We start from the raw sequence: 19,471 nt of genomic DNA, 5'->3' as shown, positions 1-19,471 counted from the left end.
AACCAATAGCAAGCCGCGTCACCTTCCCGCGTCTCGCAGAGTAAAGGCGGCTAATCCAGGCGCCTGTATGTGCGAAATCACGCGAGAATGGTGTGCGCGCATCTACAGAGTAGGCAGAGTGACGGAAGTCGAAAGTACTGCTATGTCTGGTTGTATTTTGCCCATTCTGCCCACTCTGCCCATGCTGCCCACTCTGTAGAGTGCCCCCCTGGTAGTACAGGTAAAGAGCCATAGTGCCTTTTATTTATTCCTGCTTGCCATGGTCATTGACCACTCATTTCTATTACACTGGTTGGGTTTGAAACACTGTAATCTAGTGAGGGTCTGGCTGACTCCACGTCTGTCCCACCAGTTGGGAATCAACTTTATTGGGGGCACTCTATCGTTATACAGATCAACCCACAGTGGATTTAAACAATATTGGATGTACAATACAGGACTGGTCACAATTGAGAGCATCACATCCCTCTTGTTCCCACCGGATACATTAAACTCTGTTAAAATTAAGTTAATATTACACTGGGTGCGTTATTTTATCCAAATTCGCGATGCAGGAATTACTGTAACACGTTCGTTAATGCGTTAATTACCGCATTGCGAACGGTTTAATAATATTTCAATCATAGGCTTCTGTAATATTTATTAGTACGGAACCCATGGTAGAAATAACATTAACCCCTTTGTTTTCTGTGGTTACCAAGGTATACCACAGGCACCAAAGTGAATACAATTAAGAAAAATACACTGCCTACCCCCTTGGCTACCTTAGGGGCTAGTAAAGCATTGCCACGCTAAGGTAGCGAGGGGTTAACCCCTACCACCACCCCTCCATGAGGCCTAACCATCCACCCCTGGGAAAATACCCCCATCACCTCCCTCTTTGCCATCTCCCCCCCCCCACCCAACAAACCCAACACCCACCCTCTAAACCAGGGGCTCCCAACCTTTTGTGCCCAAGGGCACACTTGAGAGTTCAAGTGATAGTGGTGGGCCCCAACCAATTAACACACACGCGCGCACACACACACACACACACACACACACACTTACCTCGGGGTCAGGCCTGGATGCGGAAGAGACTTTTCATGTTTTGTCAAGTGCTGCCCTCTAGTGGTTTATGTTGGTCTCTGAGAAAAACTCAGCATACAGTTTCTGAATTGAGATTTACCTTCCCCCCCATTAAAAAAATGGCAGAGATCTAAGTCAGACATGTAAACATGGCATAATCTACGAGTCTTGGCATATTTGTAATTGCCATATTTAGAGCACAGTTTCTTAAAAAGTCAGTCAAGGGCACCCACAAAAGGCTTGGTGGGCGCCATGGTACCTGTAAGCACTGAGTTGGGGACCCCTGCTTTACATTAATGGGCAATAGCCTGATTAACTAAATATGGCTAATCAGGCTTTTTTCCAATAAAAACAAAATAAAATAAAAAGTATTTAACTACCTAACAAATAATAAAATACAAAACCGACCACCGTTGGCTACCTAAGTAACTAGTAAAGCATTGGGGTTAACCCCTACCACCCTGGATGGTCTAACCACCCACCTTGGGGTAACTACTTTTTTACCCATCGGCCTCAGATTGTTTTTTTTATGGTTTTGAGAGTCTTTTTATGGGGGAGCCATCAGCCTTGGATTGTTTATAGTTTTGAGAGGGTTTTCATGGGGGGGCCCATCGGACTTGGATTGTTTTTTTATTTTATTTATTGTTGGGCATTGGCCCTTGATTGTATTAGTTCCTGGTGGCTTCAGTCATTATAGTTGCCCCGGGGAGAATGGTAAGGCCTCCCAGGAGGTTGGTGGTAGGGTTTAACTCCTTGGTTACCTTAGCAGTTAGTGAAGCATTGCATGAAAATGCTTTTCCAGCCACTAAGGTGGATAATTATGACTAGTTAACCACTTGGGGTACAAAAGGGTTAATATGTACAGCGATTTATTAAAAGGTATGTTTTATAATCTATTTCAGGTAGATTTAGCTTATGTTGCCTATGTAATGGGCAATACATTGGCCATTATATACATAGGCAAGACAGGGGTAACAAATACAGATGTAGCAGGACTTACAGCTTTCGTGGGCACGCAAGGTTGCAGAGCCAGAGTGTGGCAGGGCCAGGGCTTGGTCACAGCCAAGAAAGCAGTAAGCTGCCCTTAATGATTATCTAAGTGAGGATCCCTGCTTCTCAATGGGACCACCACAGCGTTAATCCTATCGGGACAACCATGCATCTGTAAGAACTGCGCAATGGAGTCCTAGAGAGAGAAGCGGTCTCACTGTGTTTCTCTGAGCAGCTCTTACTGCAATTCAATGTTTTATTATTTTTATATACTGTATTGAAGCAGGGAGTCCCCGGATGTGAAGCCCATTCATTTCTGCTGTGGGGACCCCTGTTCCAGAGATATAGGGGCCTATTCTATAAGCCTCGATAACCCACTTATCAAGGCCTTTTCGGCCAAAATGTCTACTGCTATTCTGTAAGCCTCGATAAGTGAGCGACAAAGGCATAAATCGCCCATTTTTGCCGCCGTCAAAGAAGATCACCGGGTGAGCGGTGGTAAGCCACTTATCGGCAGGTTCTGAAACATGTGCAATTGTAGTAGCCTCGATTAGCTTATCGAGGCTAATTGCGGTTCTAGAATGGCAAGTTTCTCCTAAAATCCTCACGTGTGAAGCTGGGGAGAACCTGCAGAGAAGGCGGCGAGAGAGGACTCAGAACAAAAATGCCCTTTTCCTGCATTGGATTGATGCCGGGTGTCTCCAGAGCTGATACCCATTAATATCAGCTCCGGAGACCCTCAACATGAATCCCATGTAATAAAAATGCATTTACAGGCAACTTCATTAACTTAGCGGCTAACCTCTAAGGCAATTAAGGGGTTAACCATCAGTGCCATGTTTATTGTAGCGTAGATATGGGTCTCCCTAAGTTATAACATGTATTAAAATATGTTTTATTATGGTTGGTGCATTTGCTATAAATGTCTATTCAGTCAACATGGGCAGTGTTCGACAAATCACCCAAAAATCTACTCGCCTAACCAAAAAATCTACTCGCCACCTAGTCCCGCCCTAGTCTCGCCCCCAACCCCGCTTTAAAATAAAATATATAAATAAAATACATTTAATAAATTCCTAGTCAGAACAACATTAGTTTCTGACATAAATGTATTTATTGTATTACATTATACTACAATTAGTCCTTGTTACGTGTGTGTGTGTGTGTGTGTGTGTGTGTGTGTGTGTGTGTGTGTGTGTGTGTGTGTGTGTGTGTGTGTGTGTGTGTGTGTGTGTGTGTGTGTGTGTGTGTGTGTGTGTGTGTGTGTGTGTGTGTGTGTAAATGTCAGATCTAGAAATAAAAGCCAGATGTGAATGACTAGTTTCCTGAACCCCATAACTAGTGTCTGGACGTCCCAGCTTCACAATATCTAAAGCAGCAATCCCGCCTGGGATCTTACCTGATCCGCAGTCCCTCAATGTCCAGGTACCTCATTCCCACAATGTTATAAGTTGGAGGGGAGGTGTTCCCTACCTGTCTTCTGGGTTAGGGAGGATTCCGATGTCTTCCGTGTGATCCGAGTTAGATCTGGAAGAAAGCAGTATAGGTTATTTTGGTGTAGTATAGGACAGTTAAGATATATAGGGTAAATAAGATATCCAGATACAGAGAGGGGAGAGAGAGGAGGGGAGGGAGAGACAGAGGGAGACCAGAGACCAGAGAGGGAGGAGAGAGAGACCAGAGAGGGGGGAGAGAGAGACCAGAGAAGGGGGAGACCAGAGAGGGGGGAGAGAGAGACCAGAGAGGGGGGAGACCAGAGAGGGGGGAGAGAGAGACCAGAGAGGGGGGAGACCAGAGAGAGGGGAGAGAGAGACCAGAGAGGGGGAGAGAGAGACCAGAGAGGGGGGAGACCAGAGAGGGGGGAGAGAGAGACCAGAGAGGGGGAGACCAGAGAGGGGGGAGACCAGAGAGGGGGGAGACCAGAGAGGGGGGAGACCAGAGAGGGGGGAGACCAGAGAGGGGGGAGAGAGAGACCAGAGAGGTGGGAGAGAGAGACCAGAGAGGTGGGAGACCAGAGAGGGGGGAGAGAGAGACCAGAGAGGGGGGAGACCAGAGAGAGGGGACACTTGATAAGCATTGCAACAGTGGTGGTGGAACACTTTCTTGTCTCCATCAGCGCTGTCAAACAATAAGAGTCACTCAAGTGTTAGCTATTGGCAGCTACATGTGATTTTTCTGGCGTGACTCTTATTGTTTGATGCAGCGCTGATGGATTTTTTAGACCTGTTATGAGCAAACACTGGAGCCTAATCACCTAGGACTGATCCCCTTCGCTAACCTGTGACAGCTGAGTATTATTTCCCCTGCTGCCTGGGGTTATCAGTCTATGTGGAACTTACACCCATGTGTGTCTGGATTTTCCTCCAGTACTGGCACTCTGCAACTATGCAAAACCATGTTTCTGTTGGCCTGTGAACTATGACCATAGCTACTTCATGCATCTTGCTGTTCTGACTACTCATTATTTTTGGTATTTGCTGATCAGGGTATGAGTTTGGGTATTACTTTTTTCTCCCCTGTATATAAAAAAAAATTTCCCTTGGTTTAAGTTATTTTTTTAATTATATACACTTGTGTGTATATAGGATTATTGATGTCTTACTTTTCCTTGTGCCTTTAGTTACACATTATATTTTGTAGTGAGGTTTTTTTCTCCAAGGGGTTTTTACACATTATATTTTGTAGCGAGGTTTTTTTCTCCAAGGGGTTTTTTCTTTGTTCCATCTAGCTTTTTTGTGTTAATTTATATTATTTATCTGCAACATTTTTTAGACACAATTTAGTTATTGCTTCATTTATTAGCATCTATCTTGAGAGAGTCACTACCTATGTATTTTCAGCTGCCATTAGTATGTTCATGTTTTTAAGTTAGTGTTTCTTGCTGCTCTATTAATAAAATCTTGTTCATTATCTGCTTTGACAGAGCATCCGGGTCTTTTTGCTGTATTCTATATTATTATTTTGGTGGTATATTATAGAGTGCTATCTAAGGGGATTGTCTTTGTCTCTTTTGTGTGTTTTACATATATATATATATATATATATGTAAAACACACAAAAGAGACAAAGACAATCCCCTTAGATAGCACTCTATAATATACCACCAAAATAATAATATAGAATACAGCAAAAAGACCCGGATGCTCTGTCAAAGCAGATAATGAACAAGATTTTATTAATAGAGCAGCAAGAAACACTAACTTAAAAACATGAACATACTAATGGCAGCTGAAAATACATAGGTAGTGACTTTACTTTCGGCTTAGGCAATCAAAATGTGCAAAACAAGTTTACTCTTTTAATTACAATAACAATGTGTGTCAAATCATCTACAGTGCTATGATGAACAGATTTCTACATACACTTAGCTACAATTAACCATACACACACATCTCTCTCTTTGTCTCTCTTTCTCTCTCTCTCTTTCTCTCTCTCTCTTTGTCCCTCTCTCTCTCTCTCTTTGACTCTCTCTCTTTGTCTCTCTCTTGATATATAGATATATTTATATATATATATCTATATTTACATATATATTGTATGTGTATATATATAGAGTGTGTGTATGTATGTATATATATATATATAAATATATATATATATATATATATATATATATATTTATATATATATATATACATACATACACACACTCTATATATATACACATACAATATATATGTAAATATAGATATATATATATATAAATATATCTATATATCAAGAGAGAGACAAAGAGAGAGAGTCAAAGAGAGAGAGAGAGAGGGACAAAGAGAGAGAGAGAAAGAGAGAGAGAGAAAGAGAGACAAAGAGAGAGATGTGTGTGTATGGTTAATTGTAGCTAAGTGTATGTAGAAATCTGTTCATCATAGCACTGTAGATGATTTGACACACATTGTTATTGTAATTAAAAGAGTAAACTTGTTTTGCACATTTTGATTGCCTAAGCCGAAAGTAAAGTTTTGATTCCTGTGAAAAGAGGTTATCTTAGACAAAGAATTTCAGCCAATTATTGTTACAAATTTCATGTGGGAGAAAACCTAGGCGTATAACTGTTAGGTTGTATTATAACTTTGGAACAAACCGCTAAGATAACATGTAACTATTCACACATTCAGCAGACATCCGTATGTGTTCAACTTAGACACTGTACACTTGAAGAGAGAAGAAATGGCAGGAGCTTCCACATTGCACAGCCATCCACGTAAACCATACAAATGTTTGATTTATGAAGCAATCGAGTCAACGCCACAGAAAAAGGCAACCGTGGGGGAAATCTATGACTTGATCCAAAAGAAATATCCATACTACCAAGAAACAGCCAATCAAATTTTTTTTTAAACTTCTGTACATTTCACTTTATCCGCAAATGAATGTTTTGAGCGTGTCCCTCATCGTCAAGCTCAACGATACGGCTGCTGGCAGGTTGCTTGATCATTTAAACTTACCATGGAACATGGAACATATCTTCTGTTAAATAGCATATTTTTGCCTAATACCAGTTACATTGAAGCCGCACAGACTGTCGCGTCTGCTGATCTACCTGCACCCTCCATTCATCAAGACCAGATGCAAGATGGACATAACTACTATGATATGTATCCAAACTTATATGGCCAATACGAATGTGGAGGTGAAAACAACCAACAACTGTACGTACCTCCGGACGTCTTGTTTAAAGAAGCCACTGCAGATCCATATGACAGCCTCACGGAGATGTGTCTGATTCAGGATTCAACGGTTGCCTCAACCATGGATGATACTGTTGTGCCTTCCTGGAGCGAGTTGTTGCTGCCAAATCAGTTTTGACTTCTACAAGAATGGTAAATACAAATTTCGTTATGCCTTTACTCAAATTATATATGTGTACATTAATAATATACACAATTTGTTAGCCAAATGAGTGGATACAGCGTAACATTGCAGACAGCCTTACATGTAGCGTTCACAAATACATTATTTCCTATAACAATAGACTACATGACGAACCATTAGTACACATTGGTGACGGAGTCCTAAATCATAGATTATTATCGCTTTTAAAGTGTCATTTGTAAATGTTACACTAACTGTAACACACACACACACCTCATTGTTTAGCATTCAACATATAAAAACAATGTGTCGCCCACATATGACGTGGGAACGTGGTCATGTCCCAAGGCGTCTTTAAAAAGGTTACCGATTCAAGCCCCCCCCCCCAACCGACGTGCGCGCGTGAAACAGTATTGGCTGTGCTCGTAGCTTATTGTTACGGTCAGTGCAGTGTGTCATGTGCGCGCGTCGGTGGGGCGGTGCGTGCACAGCGCTGGAGGCCAATGTTCATTCAGTGGGAGCGGTGTTTGCGTGCATTTCATGGTGCATTAACATGAGGTCACACTTATTTTTTTCGCTCATTGGCTAATCGTCCGTTTTGGCCGTGGCCACACGTCCGTTTACAAAGTTTAGATATGAACATGTGTAGAATTGAATTTGTTTCGCTTCCATATCATATCTTTCAGCCATGATATGCATACTGCTAGCAGCACCATGGAGGGACATGTATAGAATGCACAGCGTACACATCATTTTGCGCATGCGCTAAGACTTAGTCCACACATTCGTGACGTGCGCGCGCAACAGACGTTGTGCGCGCACATTATTATGTATGCAGGCACCGGAACAAACATATCAGTAGTAATGCGAGCAACGCCATTTGAAACATGAGATAGTCCTGTATCTTTAGTTTGATCCTTGCAGTTTAAACATATACGTAACTTATGCGTGAATATCCACAATCATATAGAGATGTGTTAAGCGTTGTCATGCTGAAACATAGATAAATGTGCCATCTTTGAACATAATGTGTTTGCTGTATTTCACAGATGTCGAGGATGAATACATGGGACCAATGTATGATTTCAGATGGGCCAATCGTTATATTAGATGATTGTGTCGACTAGCGAGCAACTAGTATAATAAATATGTAACAATGCTTGCAATGATTGGTGCGCAGATTAACAATCACTACATAATGTTATCCTATTGTGCAAATATTTACTATGCACTTAATTATCATAATGATGTTGCTAAGCACTGAAGTTAGATCTTATATTGATAAATGATTGTCATGATAATATTATGAGCTATTAAATATTTTAATCAATCTGGTACTTTAGAGGTTAATGTGATTACAGTTTGACATAAAAAATACAAAGAAATATGGTATGGCCTGTAAAACCCTTGACCAGGCCTGTGTTGTATGGAATTGATAGAATCTAGAGATAAGGGCATTTAATTTGCTAGAGATGGGATTCACTTATGGCTCTTCTGACACTCAAGAAAAAAGGACACTTTTAGAGGTACTTTCAAAGCAATCCTGGAATGGTTCTACAGAGTGCCAAGGGACGTGAATAATCCTACAGTTAAAAAATATGAAATATGAAGATATCATGGACCTCACATCTATTTGGAAGTATCCTGGATAGATATTTGTAAATGTTGCAATTAAACAAATCAAATGATGCCAAACCCTTCATTTTTAAGAGGTGGTCAGGAATAGATATCCATTTGTCACTCCAATTTAGGGGCAAGTCTGTCAAAGTGAGCCTCGTTACATTCGTCAATTTTGCCTGAATCTATCGATATGACTTGCGTCTGTCTAAGTATAATGAAAATGAAGTTATGAGTGTGTTATATACTGTATTCAGTCAGATTTTAAACCTCTTTTTAGAAGAGATTTTTTTCCCCCCAAAGTCATAAAACTATCAGCCAGAGCTGATTTACGACAGGGGTGGGCTTATGTTGTTTCAATAGGAAAAAATAGTACATAAGTCTCACCAAGGCAATAAGAAAAGGATAATTCAACAACAGGTGTGTTTTAATGTGTGATTAGACATATGAGTTCTCATCTTTCTTACGCCAGTGACCTCTTTGGGAAAAACCTATGACGTGGTCAAGTACAGGAATTTCTACTTATGTTTTATCCTTTTATTTTAAGAAACTGTTCTGCATTTATTGTAACTATATGTTCTTGTAATCATCTTTTTCTAACACACAAATACCCAGTAAGCTCATATTTAAGCCCCAAAAATTACCACAATATATATATATATATATATATATATATATATATATATATATATATATATACATATAAATGCCAGAAATGGAGTGCTACTGGGCATGGCAATATATAATACAAACAAACACAAACAGAGTCCAGTGCTACATCCAATGGCAAAAATACACAGTGAAATACCTATATATCTCTTGAATAAAAGGGTCATTTAGTTTAACACTTTGGCCAAAGCATTGTAAGCCTGTGAGCCCCTTCAAGGCATGACCACAAAAACACAGGTCCTAACACTAATTAAAATTCTTAATAACCTGTACAATACTAGGAAGAATGATCATAATGGATCTGTCATAATCAGCTGCATGGTTCTAAATCTGATTGAAATTTTTATTTAACTGGACAATACCAGGAATAATGCTCTGTTAGACCTGTCAGCTGCATGCAAAGACCTGTGCATGTGGAAAGTGGGATGGGGCGAGCTTATAGAGAGATATATAGGTACTGCATGTACTGTTGCACGCTTTGTAGAATGTAAATTCCATTTTCAGACACATTTTACTACATCAGATTTGTGTGTGTTGTGCATAGTTTTTTCTTTCCTAAACAGGGACTTTAGACACTTTAAAATGTATTAGATATTTCTTGGGTGGTGGCAGTGGATAGATATGATTGCCATCACTAAATGGTTAATATTAATTCATTTGAAGTACATTGCGCAGGAGAAAGGTGAGTTGGCTACAGTAGCCATGTGTATTAACCCTGTTTGCATATCTAAGTCACATGTTCACAAGTGTGTTGTTCGTGACAGATGGTATAGTGGGACGGAGTGATGGGAGATATTGTTTATTTGAGGAACCTTTGCAGAAGGTGAAAAGTGGGCCAGCAAGGTAGCTGTTGATTAATCGTTGTTCCATATGCGGGTCACGTGCCCACAGGTGTGCCGTACATGACAATGATGATCATCATCACCATCTTCAGCCCGTATCACTCAACTGCTGGATGAAGGCCTCCAGGCCTTCCAGGTACTGTACTTGCACGCCCGTCTTCTCCATACTGCTCCAGCAAATGTTTAATTTCATCCACCCATCTTACGTTTGGTCTTGTTCTTTTGATATCCCTTGAAATTCCGTCAACTATCATCTTATCCAACGATGGTCATTTCTTCTTGTGATGTACATATACATATTTAAATATACATCCTTCCCTCAAATCCTTATTTCACTGCCTCAAATTGGTGGGATGGTGGCAACCGGAGTTCAAGAAGATGTATAGTGGTCCTTGTGCTCATAGGTTTAACCATACTACAGTATGAAAGCATGAACAATATATCTGGCTAAAGTGGGAAAGGTACTTGCCAACATGCAAATAGTGCCAGCATGGCAAGTAAGGCCTCAACCCCAAAATATGAAACAGACTGAAAAATAATTACCCTCATTCTCTGGATTATCCATGGACTGGACAGCATTCAATAAGAAGGTATGAAGGCAGAGTGTGTTAAGGACCCCCGGAGTTTAAACAAAAGCTGTAATTCAAACCAAAATCTGGCTACCTATAACTACGGATGCTATCTATTGAAGCAGGACTGCAAGAATTGGAAGGCAAACTTGAAAAATTAAATGTGATATTATTAGCCTTGGTGAAGTAAGAAGAAAAGATGAAAGCCTCATTGTGCTCAAAAGCGGACACCTATTATTATATTACAGAAGTATAGAAAATTGAAGAATAAGTGTAGTAGGCTTCATCATTAACAAGAGATTGAGAAACAATATAGTGGAATATGAAAGCTCATCAGAACGGGCAGCCAGGATCGTTATTCTGTGATAGTGAGATACAGGCTTCAAATAATCCAAGTGTATACCCCGACATTAACTCAGGAAAAGAAGGATCCAGCGCTCTACGGTTTTGATTATGACTAGTCACTTGAGAAAGACCTATTTAGGTCGAAACGTTGTGTGGCACAAATAAATTAGTATTATAATCAAAACCGTAGAGCGCTGGATCCTTCTTTTCCTGAGTATTGCCCTGGAATTACTCTGACGGGTACTCCTTGAACCAGCAGCAACGGGAGACTATGTATATTTTTTTTCATTGTGGTGTGCAGCATACTCCTTTATTTACAGACATTAACTCACACAGATAATGAAGTGGAAGACTTCTACCATGAAATCAACCAACTTAAAAACACAGGAAATTGTTCCCTCAAGATCATTATGGGAGATTTCAATGCAAAGGTTGGTGCCCAGCAGAAAGACAACGCATCAGTTGGTAAGTATGGTTCCGGTAACAGGAATTAATGTGGAGACAAATTGGTAGAATTTTCAGAATGTGAAAATGTCTACATTATGAATTCTTTAAGTAGAATCCAAATAGAAAATGGACATAGAATAGACCCAATGGAATAACAAATGAAATTAACTATAACCTAGCTAACAAGAAACACGTGATTGAAGACTGCACAGTCCTTAACCGTTTTTAACAGAAGGAGTGATCACTGATTGGTTCACTGCAAATTAGATCTGAATGCAAAGATGGAAAGAAGAAAATTGATTAAAAACAAGACGAAAACACTCAACATCAAGAACCTCAAGAATAACAGCAGAGAATTTTAACTAGAGCTGAAAAATTGCTTCACATTGCTCAAAATGCATGGGGACACTTTAATAAACAATTATGAAGAATTTATAAAGATTGTAGTTGAAAGCTCAGAAAAAAACTGGAGGAAACCGCTAAAAAAAAAGGATAGGAAAATATCAAACGAGACAAACCAATTACTGAGATGCAAGAACAAGAATTGAAAATGCAGAGATGTATAAGACAATCTGCAAACGTATAAGTGAAGATGTAAAAAATTTAACTGTGATATGGCGAAGAAGACTATCAAAGATAAAATGTAAAAGAAGATGAATCAGCAATTTATGATTAGGAAGAAGTAAATAAGTGCATTCAAACAAGACGATGGATTAACAATAAAGGAACAGGCACTTATAATAAAGAGAGTTGAGAACTTCAACATGAAATTGTACAAGAACACAGATAACACAGGGCATAATTCAGAAGAGCAAGAGGGAGAATAAACCTCCCATGACGTACCATGTGTCTTTCCAGAAGAAGTGGCAAAAGCAATAAAATGAATGAAGAATGGGGAATTACAACTGAAATCTTGAAAGAAGCTGGGGAAGAAGTCGAGAAAATTCTTGCAAAACTCTTTAAATGCTGCTTGAACAGGAAAATTCCAGAACAATGGAACAATACCGTAGTTAGCCTCATCCACGAAAGAGGAAAACCAATCAAGTTACTTCCAATCATTTACAAGATTTTTACAAAGATAATCACTAGTCGACTGTAAGAGATTCTGGGCTTTATCTAACCTAGAGAACAATGAGATTTCATTGTGGATACGAACCCCCTCTATTTCCCCACCTCTACCCATGTATTTCTCTCCCCTCCTCCTCACTCACTTTCCCCCACTCCCGCCTTGCATGTATTTCTCCCCTGCGTCTCACTCTTCTTCCCTCTTTTCCTCACTCACTCCCTCCCCCTCTATCCTCTCCTTCTCCACTCTCACGTAATCCCCCCCACAAAATACATACCAAAAAAACCCACCCCCCTAAATACAGCTATCCCCACCCGCAATACATATTAAAAATGCCCCACCCCACCAATACATATTAAAAAAGCCCCCGCCAATACATATTAAAAAGACCCCCGCCACCCCAATAAATTTTAAAAAGACCCCTGTCACCACAATAAATATCTCCCCAGCACCCCTCATCACCATCCTCATATCTTCCCCAGCACCCCTCATCATCATCATCCTCATATCTCCCCCAGCACCCCTCATCATCATCCTGTTTTTGTGTGAATACTCTGAAATACAGTTTATTTGGACTGTACCTGGTGAGTGCTGTCTCCTTTTATCACCTTGCTGGTGATTACATGCCTTATTCATCCTTACGGGCCATCTTATACCCATACTCCTAGGAGTGCTAGTGACCGCTTTTGGATCCCCCAGCACCCCTCATCATCCTCTTATCTCCCCCAGTACCCTTCATCATCATCATCCTCTTATCTCCCCCAGCAGTCCTCATCATCATCATCCTCATATACCCAACCCCTGCATCTCAGATCACCCCCGCATCTCACAACACCCCCCCCCCTGCATCTCACATCTCCCTCTACTCCTCCCTCTCTCTCCCTCCATATGCCTACCTCAGGCGGTGGGCAGCAGGCAACAGAGGCGACGTGCAAGATGTGGCTGCGGGCAGGATGCGGCTGCGGGCAGGATGCAGCTATGGGCAGGAGGTGGCTACAGGCAGGAGGCGGCTGCGCGAAGGAGGCGGCTGCGCAAAGGAAGCGGCTGCGGGAAGGAGGCAGCTGCGGGCAGATGGCATCTACAGGCAGGAAGCGGCTGCTGGCAGGAGGTGGCTACGGGCAGGAGGCGGCAGCGATGACTGCACACACGCACGTGCTCGCTAGCAGCAGGCACCAGAAGTGCCGCACTGTAGAGTGCTCCTGTAATCGGAACCCTGGTTGGGAATTACTGGTCTACACCTTAGCAGTTTTAAATGCATAAAGAAGACTAAATATTGAAAAACTGTATATTAATATTACATTGATATTATAAGGTATATTTATGAGAATGTCACATCAATCATTAGATTATATGAAGATACTGTACAAATGGTGTTAGGATCATGAAGGGGGTGCGACAGGGAGATACTGTATCATGTCATGAAACTGGAACTTTGCTCTGCAACTTCCTGCTCAGAGGACTGTCCATTTAAAGGAAGTTTCCAGAGACAAAGATGGACGATTCGGCCACAGATAGCGAGCAAGAGCAAAATCCTGAACCGGAATCTGAAAACCCGGAAAGGATTTTGCCAAACCTCATAGTGCGCCCCCTCCCCCCCTGTCCAGAATCGATCTCCGGACAAATTAGACGGGCTTGTTGGGGAATGTCCAGTGGAACTCTCGGATCAAGGAGGACCCATGGACATCATCAGCCTTCACCCAACAATTCTCCTCTGGATTGTATCCTCTCCAAGACTCCATGTACTGGAGACCACCTTGAGATCTACGGGAATCCAGAATCCGACGAATTACATACTCCTCTTGACCATCCACCAGAACCGGTCCTGAAAGGGTGGGAGCAGAAAAGAAGTTGTTGCAGACCACTGCCTGTAGTAGAGACACATGGAAGACCAGAGGAATCTTTACGGTATCTGGTAGTTCCAATTTAAACGCGACTGAATTTACTTGTTTCGTAATTTTGTAGGGATCTATAAACCTGGGTCCGAGCTTCATGGAAGGAATCTTCAAATGGATGTTCCTAGTAGACAGCCAGACATGGTCTCCCACCTGGAACTGCATAGCTGGCCACCGACACTTGTCCGCAAGGTCCTTCTGCAGAAGAGAGGCCTTAGTTAAAGTGGCATGAATCCTCTTCCCCAGAGACTATAGCTCCTGGAGCATGTCATTCATCGCAGGAACTCCAGAAAGAAAGACGGATGCTGGGAGAGCCGAGGGATGGAACCCACAAGGCAGAGTCCTAGGTACCTTTGTTTGAGTGCAGACAGCACAGGTGGCTACACAGTCCTTAACGTCCTTGCAACTATCTGGCCACCAGAAGAGGTGTTCTATGAAATCCCAGGTCTTCCTAACTCCTGGGTGACCAGCCAGCTCGGATTGCTGGACCTACTGCAAGACCTCACTACGAAACTGGGGAGAAACAAAAAACTTGGATATATGCAGGGACGTAGGCCTAGGATCCTCGGTCTGTTATTCGATATCCATTGTAATAGAGTGGATGAAACGGCCGAAATAATCTGAGATGGTGGAATGACTCCTGGGATCAAGTCAATTGTACAATCGAATGCCCGATTCGGTGGTAACTCCTCGGCTTGTTCCTCATTAAGAACATCCCCCAAAGCCTGGTAGACGAGGGGAAGACCTACAGGGAGAGACACGGATGACAGCGGTGAGTCAGAGCTGGGAAGAGGTGTAGTCGGATAAATCCTGTGACATTGCTGGCCCAAAGCAGTCACTTGTCCAGTTACCCAGTTGATTATAGGGTTGTGGGAACGTAACCAAGGAAGACCTAATACTATTGGTGCTGAGGGTGAGTGGATTACCATGAAAGGGAGTAGATCCATATGTAGAACTCCGTTGTTAATTTTCAGGGAGATAGACTCTTGGGTGATGTTCCCGAGTAACAGGGGTCTTCCGTCGATCGACGCAATCTATAACGGAATCTCGAAAGGACAAAGGGGATTTGCATGCCGCTTGGTGCACGAAAGATCGATAAGTTACCAGCTGCTCTGGAATCGACGAGGGCCTGACTAGAAACTGAGGCCGAACCCCATGAGAGGTAAAGCGGCAAAAGAATCTGTGAAGGCACAGAGGGATGGTAGTGATGTCCAATGATTGCTCTTCCAACTTCACTGGACACTGGAGTTTTCCCAGCCCCGCAATGATCGGCAGTCATGAATCTGGTGGTCCTGGGACCCACAATACAAGCTCAAGGTATGCCTCCTGCTTCTCTCCTGTTCTGACAGTCTGGTAGTACCTAGCTGCATAGGCTCGTCATCTGGAGGGGGCGGAGAAACGAAGTTGGGGCCAACCGAGTAATCGGGCTCCTAACAGCACGGCACTTCTCGGACAGGCGTTCCTGCATTTTGATATCGATCCATACGCCAAGAGAAATGAACACCTCAAGGTCCCTAGCGAGGTCCCGGCTGGTCAGCTCATCTTTTAAATGCACCGATAGTCCTTGCCAAAAGGCCGCTACTTGAGCTTCATTATTCCAGCTGGTCTTAGTCGCGAGGGTGCGAAACTCAATGGCATATTGGCCTACCGTGCGAGTTTCCTGGCGAATCCGCATGAGTGAAGCTGATGCTGAAGATACTCGGCCTGGAGCATCAAACACCAACTTGAAGGCATGGATGAAGGCAGGGGAATCACTGATAAGGGGCGAAGCCGTCTCCAGGAGGGGAGAGGACCAGGCCAGTGACTTGTCAGTGAGAAGCGAAACAATGTAGGCCACCCTGGCACGGTGCTGGGTGAACATAGACGGTTGTAATTAAAATTGAATTGAACATTGATTAAGAAATCCCCTGCATTCCATAGGGTCCCCACCATACTTAAGAGCAGGGGTGCACAAAGTTTTTGGAGTGTGCCCCCCTGCCTGGGAACCCCAGCGTTCGAGCCCCACCTGGCTTAGAACCCAGCGTCAAATGACGTCGCGTGTCATGTGACGTCACGTCACATGACCTCACGGCGTCATTTGATGCTGTGTTGCCATGGCGACGCGTCGCAGAAGATCCGGCTGGCAGCAGGTAAGGGAAGTGACTCCTCTATTGCAGGGGTGTGCAAACTAGTGGCGCTGCACCCTCCCCTGCCTGCTTCCCCTGGTGCTTGCGCACCCCCTACCTTGTTTTCTGCCATCAAAGGATGCCGCAGGGTCATGTGACGTCACGCCATTACACCACGGCGTCATTTGACGCCTCATTGCAATGGTGAAGGGTCATGTAACATCACGTCACATGGTCCCGCAACGTCATTTGACACCGCGTTGCCAAATTTATGCAACTGTTCGGGACACTTAGCAGTGGCCTAAACAGAGATCGAAATTTTATGAGTCATTACTGACAGTAGTGAACTCTCGTCCCATAAGCGCTAAAGGCCATATCTGTACATACTGTGCTATATGTATGCACACACAGCTGTCTCTCACACATACAAATACTCCTTGTTTTTCCATCCCTATACACCAATAGGGACCACTAAGTATCCACACACACTTTTAGTTGTGCTACTAACTCTCACATTTCCACACCCACCCACACCATTTATATCCAGTCCCACTCCACACACACCTTGTGTAAAGCACTGTATATACTGTGGGCTCTCCATTCATTTTTATTCACACTGATACACGTACACACTCTTTCTTCACTTGCTTTCAGTTACCATTTAACACCTCCAGCCATAAAACACATCCACACCGGGGGAAGGAACAGCACAGATAACATTCCAAGAGACACTGTTTTTAAGTTTACCTTTTGCTTCATTCATTGTAACATCGCCGGAAGAAGAGATCAGTGTATCTCGAAAGCTCGCACAAATAAAAGCATTTCGTTAGCCACAGAACGGTATCATCTATTTATTTTTTTACTTTTTTGATTATATATATATATACAGTTAATAGAAGTTCATGCAGTAAAACTGTTATCTTTTCACTAAGTGCGTGTTTTATTGTATGTGGGTCCTGTAGCGGGGTTATTCTACACGATAGAATCCCGTACAGGTGGAGGCGCTACCGAGCATTGTTCCAGGATACACCCCAGGCTCCCAACAACGGAGGCTCAGGCCTCCTGTGAGCCACCAGGTATTGCACCCTACACACACCGAAGTTACACATCTCCCAGGGGGTGGGAGAAAGTGTGCTACATATGCAAAAGAGGTGTTTCATCTAACAATATCTACCCACAGAGCTCTATTATAGTTAATACAGGGATTTAACAAAGCGTTACCTAGGTCATACCTAAAGGTGGCATTAGCTCCCTCCAGTATTTCAAAGGATTTTAAAATGACTCCTATTAGCTTATCTCACAGGTGTTCTCCTTTTTGCACACAGGTGCCTCTCCATGTGGCAGAGTGAGAGGAAACACATAACAGAGACTGAGGAATCTGGAGTAAAGTAAGTAATGAATGGAAGAAGTCTGCTATGGCTGGGAGACATACAGTATATTGTAACTCTCAATTTTACCACCAGGGGGAACTATCATCATACAAAATGTGACCAGTTGCATAAAAAAAACGAAATCCTAATTTGTGCATATGCAGAAAGATAAATATTTATGAATCCGTAATATACAGTAAATGGGGATCTATTTGTAATGAACAATATGCTACTTGGATCAAAGTGAGGGAAGAGATTAGTTAACAATAAAATGGTACAGATTGTGTTGTCTTATTTGGTTGCAGCTAAAGGTAAACCCCTTCTTGATGGCTGCCTGCATGAACTCAAAAGAAATGCTGGGAACAGGGCTGTCAGCAGAAATCATTGGGCCCAGGACAAATGTAAGGAGTAGACCCCTCCCCAGTTCTCTGGGGGAAGGGGGTTGCCTGCTTCTTAGATTTGAAGGCATGAGGAGGAGGAGAAGGTATATGCCTGGGGAGACCGTAGTTATTTATTTTATTTATAAAATGTTTTACCAGGAAGTAATACATTGAGAGTTACCTGACATTTTTAATTTTTATTAAGTATGATAACAATACATGGTTACATTAAATGAATAGAGGTTATACATTATATTTAAAGACTTTTCGTGAACAGTTTAAAATAATATATATGTTTGTAACCCTAATCCACCCCCCCAGACTCATCGGTGGTGCCTAGGGTGCGTGAGGGCAGATTACATGCGTAGTGGTGGTGCATACCTGCGTGGAACAGGAGGGCCTGAGCTTCCCGCGTTGTTATTGGGGAGACAGGACCAGGCTTCTGGGGTGGTAGCCTCCATGCTTTCTTAGTGGTGCAGCGCCTCCATCTTCTATACTCCCAGGAATATGGGATAGGACCCGTACAGAAGAACCTCCCTGGTCCAGGGGTTGAATGCTCCAAACTCACAACACAGTCTTCGTATAAAAGTATAGTCTCTTTATTGGTCAGATCAGCGACTCCAAATGTAGTGGCGACCAGCAGCCACAACAACAACAACAGCAAAGCCCCATTATTCACTCTCCTCCTCTCCTTCCCTCCAAGTCTCTCCTCCGACAGGATGGTCTGGGCTGGGCGTCAATACCCCGCAGCCCACCTCCGAGGTTATCCTCGGGGTGGGGAATAGATTCTCCCCATCACCCCCAGCAGCAGGGTGAGGGGCATTGGATCACCGGGTCTATGATACTATCAGCTCTACTCAAAGTGGCTGAGTCTCTCCGCTCCTCTCTTTGCTCCTGCACGACGGCACAGGTGAGACCGCCTGTCTCCTCCAACTCCTCGGACAGAACAGGACTCGAACTCGCCCAGTACTAACAGACTCGTCACTTACAGGAGCGGCTGCTAAATATAGAGTCAGCCCCACCCTTAATGATGTCAGCAGAGCCTCCCCTCTGTCTCGTGCCTGCAGCAGAGTCAGGGGCCTGCGTCTACCACTCAGGGCAGGGCTAGGAAGGGGGAAAACCCATGATAACTACTGGTGCCTTAACAGGACTTACCACAGTAGGAGGAAGATAGCTATAGCCTGTGCTGTTTACAGGGGGCTACATGTTATAGACATATGTGACAGTTACAGATCAGCTTAAAATGTGAGACAGCTGAAGTCTAAGGCCTCGTTCAGGGTGGCAGAGACAGGAGGTGGA

The 19,471-nt window shown here is 43.0% G+C and overlaps 1 pseudogene; it reads left to right on the top strand.

Annotated features, from left to right (window-relative positions):
- Positions 1 to 10,115, top strand: part of LOC142488121 (uncharacterized) — a 34,042-nt pseudogene extending 23,927 nt beyond the window's left edge.
- The last annotated feature ends 9,356 nt before the right edge of the window (positions 10,116 to 19,471 follow it).

Source organism: Ascaphus truei, chromosome 2 (genome assembly GCF_040206685.1).
Source record: "Ascaphus truei isolate aAscTru1 chromosome 2, aAscTru1.hap1, whole genome shotgun sequence".
Taxonomy (NCBI): Eukaryota; Metazoa; Chordata; class Amphibia; order Anura; family Ascaphidae; genus Ascaphus; species Ascaphus truei.
Note: the sequence above shows the minus strand (reverse complement) of the source record. Positions and strands in the feature narration are given on the sequence as shown.